Genomic DNA, 6000 nt, shown 5'->3' on the forward strand with positions numbered 1-6000 from the left:
ATCTTTATCTCTTTACTCAACGTCTTCATTGTCTCTGGCCCCTTAAGCCCACAGTGACCTACATCAGCCTCTTCACCTCCAACCTGCCCAGCTCCTGGCCTTGAAGGTCTTCTGTGGCATTGACAGAAGTGCCATTACATCAGCAACCCCGAGTATTTCTGCCTGATTCTGACCTCTCTTCCTGTTTCGTCCTCCCCATCCCTGCCAAGGTCCTCATCATGCACACATGAGGTGTTGTGATCACTTCCCATGTGGTATCTCTGGCTCTGACCCGCTGCCCCCCCCCCCACCACTGACACAAGGCTTAGTTTCCTTAGATCATTTGCAGCTAATAGGGTGGAGACCAAGCTCAGCCCTGAGTCTCAGCGGTGGAGACACAGCCCTCACCGCCTTTGCAAGCTGCTGCTATCTTTCTTGCTCTTCCTGTCCCACCATGGGGCCAAACGCTGTTCCCAGCTGGACTAGCCATTCTGGCCTGGGCAGCTTGACTTTCACCACCTTCCTTCCTGGGCATGCCTTTCTCAGCCCTCTGCACACACAGATAGATTCATGCTCACAGGCTCCACCACACGTCCCCTCCTCTGTGAAGCTTTCCTTAACCGAAAGTACCCCTCCCACACGCCAGCCCTCCCGTCTTTGTCCCCAGGCAGAATTGCTCACCCTGACTATATTGCCTTATGTGTTGTGGCCCAACCATGATGACTGGTCATGGGATCTCTCATGCCCGGCTCAGTGCCCGACTGGTGTTGGGTCTCAGTAGCGGCTTTTCATCTCGTGGGGTTCCCTAGGCCCCCCTTTCCTCCCTGGAAAGATGAAGCCTTAGCCCTAGTGGTCTTGCTTGACACTTGTTTAAACAAGATAGGACCTGGGTCTAGTATTTTCCTCTTCCAGAACCGTGTGGAAGGGATTGGCTGGTCTGATGTTGGGTAGGCTGTGCTGTGAAGGGAATGCAATAGGTTAAAAAAAAAAAAAAATCAGTTAGAGGGGCACCTGGGTGGCTCAGTCAGTTAAGTGTCTGACTTCTGCTCAGGTCATGATCTCACAGTTCACGGGTCCAAGCCCCACTTCGGGCTCTGTGCTGACAGCTCAGAGCCTGGAGCCTGCTTTCGATTCTGTGTCTCCCTCTCTCTCTGCCCCTTCCTTGCTTGTGCTCTGCCTCTGTCTCTCTCGTTCAAAAATAAATTTTAAAAACACTTAAAAACATTAAAAAAAATCAGTTAGAGCCCTGGATTCTTTTCTATAAATGTGATAGCCAGCTATAATCCTAAATGTCACCCTTTCCAGGTTATCTTTCCCTCACGATTAGGTGGCAGTGATTTTCTTGAGAGTCAAGAACAGAAGAGCTGATTGTAGATATCCAGGAGCCAGCAGCAGACACAGGGCCAAGGGCCATAAGATCTGGGTCTCGGTTTCTGCTGAACAGGCCTGTGATCGGGGCAGGCTTCAGGCTGGCTGAGCTGGGACCCACACGAGTGCAAAGTGGCTTTATGACAAGTCAACGCATGAAGTGAAACAAGGTCCAGGCAGATGAGAGAAGGCTGGTGACCACAAGGCCCCAGGAAGCAAGACACAAAGGCATTCATATTCCTTTGCACATGCTGCTTTGGTTTCTCCTGATTTTGGTGTAACTTCCTACAGGATTGCCCTGCAGCCCAGTCTCTGGGGCAGGGTGGGGCAGCGGTTAGGGCTGTAGGCTCTGGGCTGAGCGTGGAATCCAGCCTGGCCCTTGCTGGCTGTGTCACTCTGGACAGGTCACTTATGCTCCTGTGCCTCAGTTTCCTCCGCTGTTCATGATACTTAGAGTGGCACCTCTTTGTTTTTTTTTTAATGTTTTTTTTTAACGTTTATTTATTTTTGGGACAGAGAGAGACAGAGCATGAACAGGGGAGGGGCAGAGAGAGAGGGAGACACAGAATCTGAAACAGGCTCCAGGCTCTGAGCGGTCAGCACAGAGCCCGACGCGGGGCTCGAACTCACGCACCGCGAGATCGTGACCTGAGCCGAAGTCGGACGCTTAACCGACTGAGCCACCCAGGCGCCCCGAGTCGCACCTCTTTGTAAAGAGTGAGTGAGGTCATCCGTGTGGGATAAGGGCAGCCCTTGCCACTCGTAAGCTGGCATCAAACCTCCCCAAGATACGTGTCCTTGGTTTGGCAGACGCTGGCGGGGGTTGTGGTGACAGCAGAAGCGTGGGGTGGTGGGGCACCATGCCGAGTTACATTTAGACGTTACTAAAACCTAAGTGGTTCCTGTTATCTTGCTTGGATCTACACGGTGGATTTAGGGCTTCCAAAATCCACTTGAGGCTTTTTACATCCTCCTCACTATTTATAGTCTAAGCGCTCCCAAATCCCCAGTGCCGCCAGAATCCTTCCCGCTGTGTTTTCTCTCCACCCAAGCTCACTGGCAGCTGCATGATCCGTGGCCCCTCTAAGCCCCTCACTCTGTCTCTTCCAGGATCGACACCATCCCCCGGTTCCTCCCACACATATGTGCTCCAACAATGCTACCAGTTTCTGCCATCCCAGTCAGTTTTGAAGGTGGAAAATTCGGTAACCAAACAGCAATTCTGTGGCTTGGGTGATTTTGTGTCCGGCTCTTTTCCCTCTGGATTGGAGCTGAGTCCCTTACTCTTTTTCTTCCTCCTTCTAAGCCCTTTGCGCCTCCATCCTGGAAAATTGATCTTTCACTAGAAACCAGTAAAATGAAGCAGCATGCCAATGTGGGTCACAGGTGGTCGCCATCGTTAAGAGGGAAACCGAATTCATTCCTCACCCTTGGGAACCTTCTCACTCATGGCCAAACTGTGCCTCTCGAAGCTCATGGAGGGCTCATGGCACACAGGCCACATGACAGGAGGTGACCGTCCCATGGAATAGACAGGGAATGGTCCGAATGGAGTAGGATTGCCCAGGCAGGAATATGAGAGGCAGCATTCACTGCGGTTAGAGCAGAGATTCTTGAACTGACCATCTGGGTTCTCATTCCAGCTCTGCCATTTCCTAGCTGTGTGACCTTGGGCAAATCGATTAATCTCTCTGGGCCTCAGTTTTCCCAATTGAGCATAAGACGGGCATAATATGTGTGTTCACCTAGAATGAGTCAATGTGTAGATAAAGTGGTCTGACTTGGGCCTTGCACTTAGACAGCCTCATGTAAAAGCTATGATTATAAGACCAGAGGTTTGGTGATAACCAACTGCTTCTTGTAAATGTAGATGGTGCTAGAAGTGTCTGTGTATGTGCAGTTGTGTTAGCACAGACGTGCTCTGGGCTGGCCGGCCCCACAGGGCTAGCCTCCCATCTCTACCAGGAAAGATGCTCCATATCCCAGGCCTAGAAGGAGCACACAGCCCAGGCAGAATCAGCTCCCTCCCAGTATGTGTGTGATAAGCAGGAGGGAGGCAGGCAAGGAAGGCGGGGTGGGGGTGGGGGGGTGGGAGGGGGTGGGGGGGCGGGAGGGCCAGGGAGAGGACTGGCCAAGGAAGAGAAACACACTCACACTTATTGAGGCCCCCTAAGGCTTTCTTGTGCATCTATATCTCATTTGGTTTTAAAACTGCCCTGTGCAGTGGCTGTCTTTTCCCTTTTTTTACAGATAAAAAAGCCAAGACTCAGAGGGAAGAAGGGCCTTACCTAAGGCCTCCCACCCCCTGAGGTTAAGTGAGCTAGCAAATATTCTGATGGGGTGGAGGGGGTGGTTGTGAAAGTCTGAGACAAAAGACAGAGGGAGGAAGCCAAGCAGTGCTCAGAGGTCCCTGTCTCTTCCTGCCAAACAGCAAGGGAAATCCTTGGATGCCGATCAAGGCACGAGAAGCCTTGAGGGAAGGGGAAGCTGGTCTACCCATGGGTCAGTAGAAACAGAGGGCAGACCTGGGGGAGTCACTGATCATCAGGGACTATCTGTGGCATCCTCAGCCCAGGGCTGTGCTTCTGGGGCCCTTGGAGTCCCTCCAGAACTGCTCCCTGGGGATCAACAGGCTGCACTGTCGCCTCCTAGAGGAGACAGAAGGAGGGGGATGGTGTGCCTGAACTTGCTGGCCCTTAAGCTCATGAAGGAGGCCAGGGAACCTGAGCTGGGAATAAGAACTGTCAACTCAGGAGCTGCCTTGACTGTCTGTGTCACTCTCCGGACCTCTCCGTCAGGGAGAACTCAAGAAAGTGAGTCCCTTGCATGGTGGCAAAACCAGCCCTTTGGAATAGAAAGACCCGAGATGCACCAACACCCTCTTCCAGAAGCAGGGACGCTGCCACATCTGAGAGCATTCATGATCTATGAGCCTGGGGTTAAATGTCTTCGTAGCATGGTTGAGGGATTTGCTGGTGGGGTTGCCAGATAAATACTAGGTGCCCAGTTCAATTTGAATTTCAGATAAACAATAAAAAAAAATTGTTGAAGTATAAGTATACTCCACACTATAGTTGGGATATACTTATACTGATAAAACGATCTGTTATTTACCTAAAATTCAAACTTTCCTGGCTGTCTTGTTCTTTTATTTGCTAAATCTGAGGATCAAATGCTCAAGTTGGAATTGAGGAAGGCAATGTATCACTAATAATTTAAAAAGAAGTGCCAAACTGAGCCTTTGATTTAAAAATTCAGACTACTTTCTGATGCAGCCAGGAATCAAGGCAACTCAAACCATTAAAAGTGTCTCGCTTTCATTCTTTTGATACCTCCCTGCTGAGGGATAAGTCACTCTGTCTACTGAGGATCTAGAAACTTCTTCCTGCCCCCAGTGTCTGTTTAGAAGTCAAGCTTATGCCTGCCAATAGCATTTGGGTATTGAATTATACCTTCTTAAAAAGAAGAAGAAGGAGAAGGAGAAGGAGAAGGAGAAGGAGAAGAAGAAGGAGGATGAGGAGGAGTAGGAGGAGGAAAAGAAAAAGAAAAAGTCTTCTCTCCAGGGTGGCATTCACATGCCCATGAGCTCTGCCATCCAATATGAATATTCTTTTAAAAATAAAAATTATGGTGCACTTAAAGAGGAGCATGTTATGTCAGCACTGGTGATAAGACAATTTATTACTGTCTACAAAAAGAAGGCTCAACCGACGTGCTGGAAGCTGGCTCAGCGGGCAGTAAATTATGAGCCATTCTCTCCCTGGCGGAAATAAAGCCTCTTGTCAGTCACCGCACTCTTCCTTGACAGGCCGGCAGGCTGCAGGGAGCGGGCCGTCAGGAACTATGTGCCCATTACCTGCGAGAGCTGCCCGACCCGGCTTCTCCGGGCTCACCCCCCACCCCGGCCCTGGCACAGCTTCTACTCATGTCTTCGGGACACATGTCCTTTTTGACATGAGAAAAGAAGTGTTTAGGGTCTCCTAGCAGGCAGGAAGAGAGCAAGAAAGCAAGAGTGGAGCTGCGTGGAAAAGGAGGAAGATTCCAGACGGGAAGTCCTTGGCAGAACTCGCCTCTCGGAGGGCACCTCCCTCGGCCTCTCAGAGCTGGGCTTTCCTGGGCAGGAAGGTGGCGTAGCCAACAGGCAGCGCTCTGTCCACCTGTGGCAGCCTGCTGCCTGTGATGTGGTTTGCCTACTGAACTGAGCGGGGCTCAAAGAGGGCCGTGGGGGACCTGTTGGAGACGGTGAGGAGGGGCTTCCTCTACCCTCCAAGAAGGTGGCCTCCCAGGGCCTCCCAGGGCCAGCTGCACAAATCCAGAATGTAGTGTGAGCAGCACCAAATCCCTCTCCCACGGACCCCACGCCCGCCTATGACAAAGCTGGTGAGTGTCCCACATCCTCCCTTCCCTCCAGTAGATGCACCACCTTCCAAAAGCAATCTGCGCCATTAGCCCCCTACTATGAGGGCAGCATTTTAAGCGACACTGAGACATATCTGGATACATCCAAGCAAACAGACACGCACACCAGGAACAAATAATATGGATAATTGGTAGGGAACGAATGTGGCTAAACGTGTCTGTTGTCTGTGAGAATAGGGTTAAGCATCTTCAGAGAATGGTTGAGGGATTAGTTGGCAGGTTGCCAGATAGATA

This window comes from Neofelis nebulosa, chromosome 7, assembly GCF_028018385.1.
Source record: "Neofelis nebulosa isolate mNeoNeb1 chromosome 7, mNeoNeb1.pri, whole genome shotgun sequence".
Classification (NCBI taxonomy): domain Eukaryota; kingdom Metazoa; phylum Chordata; class Mammalia; order Carnivora; family Felidae; genus Neofelis; species Neofelis nebulosa.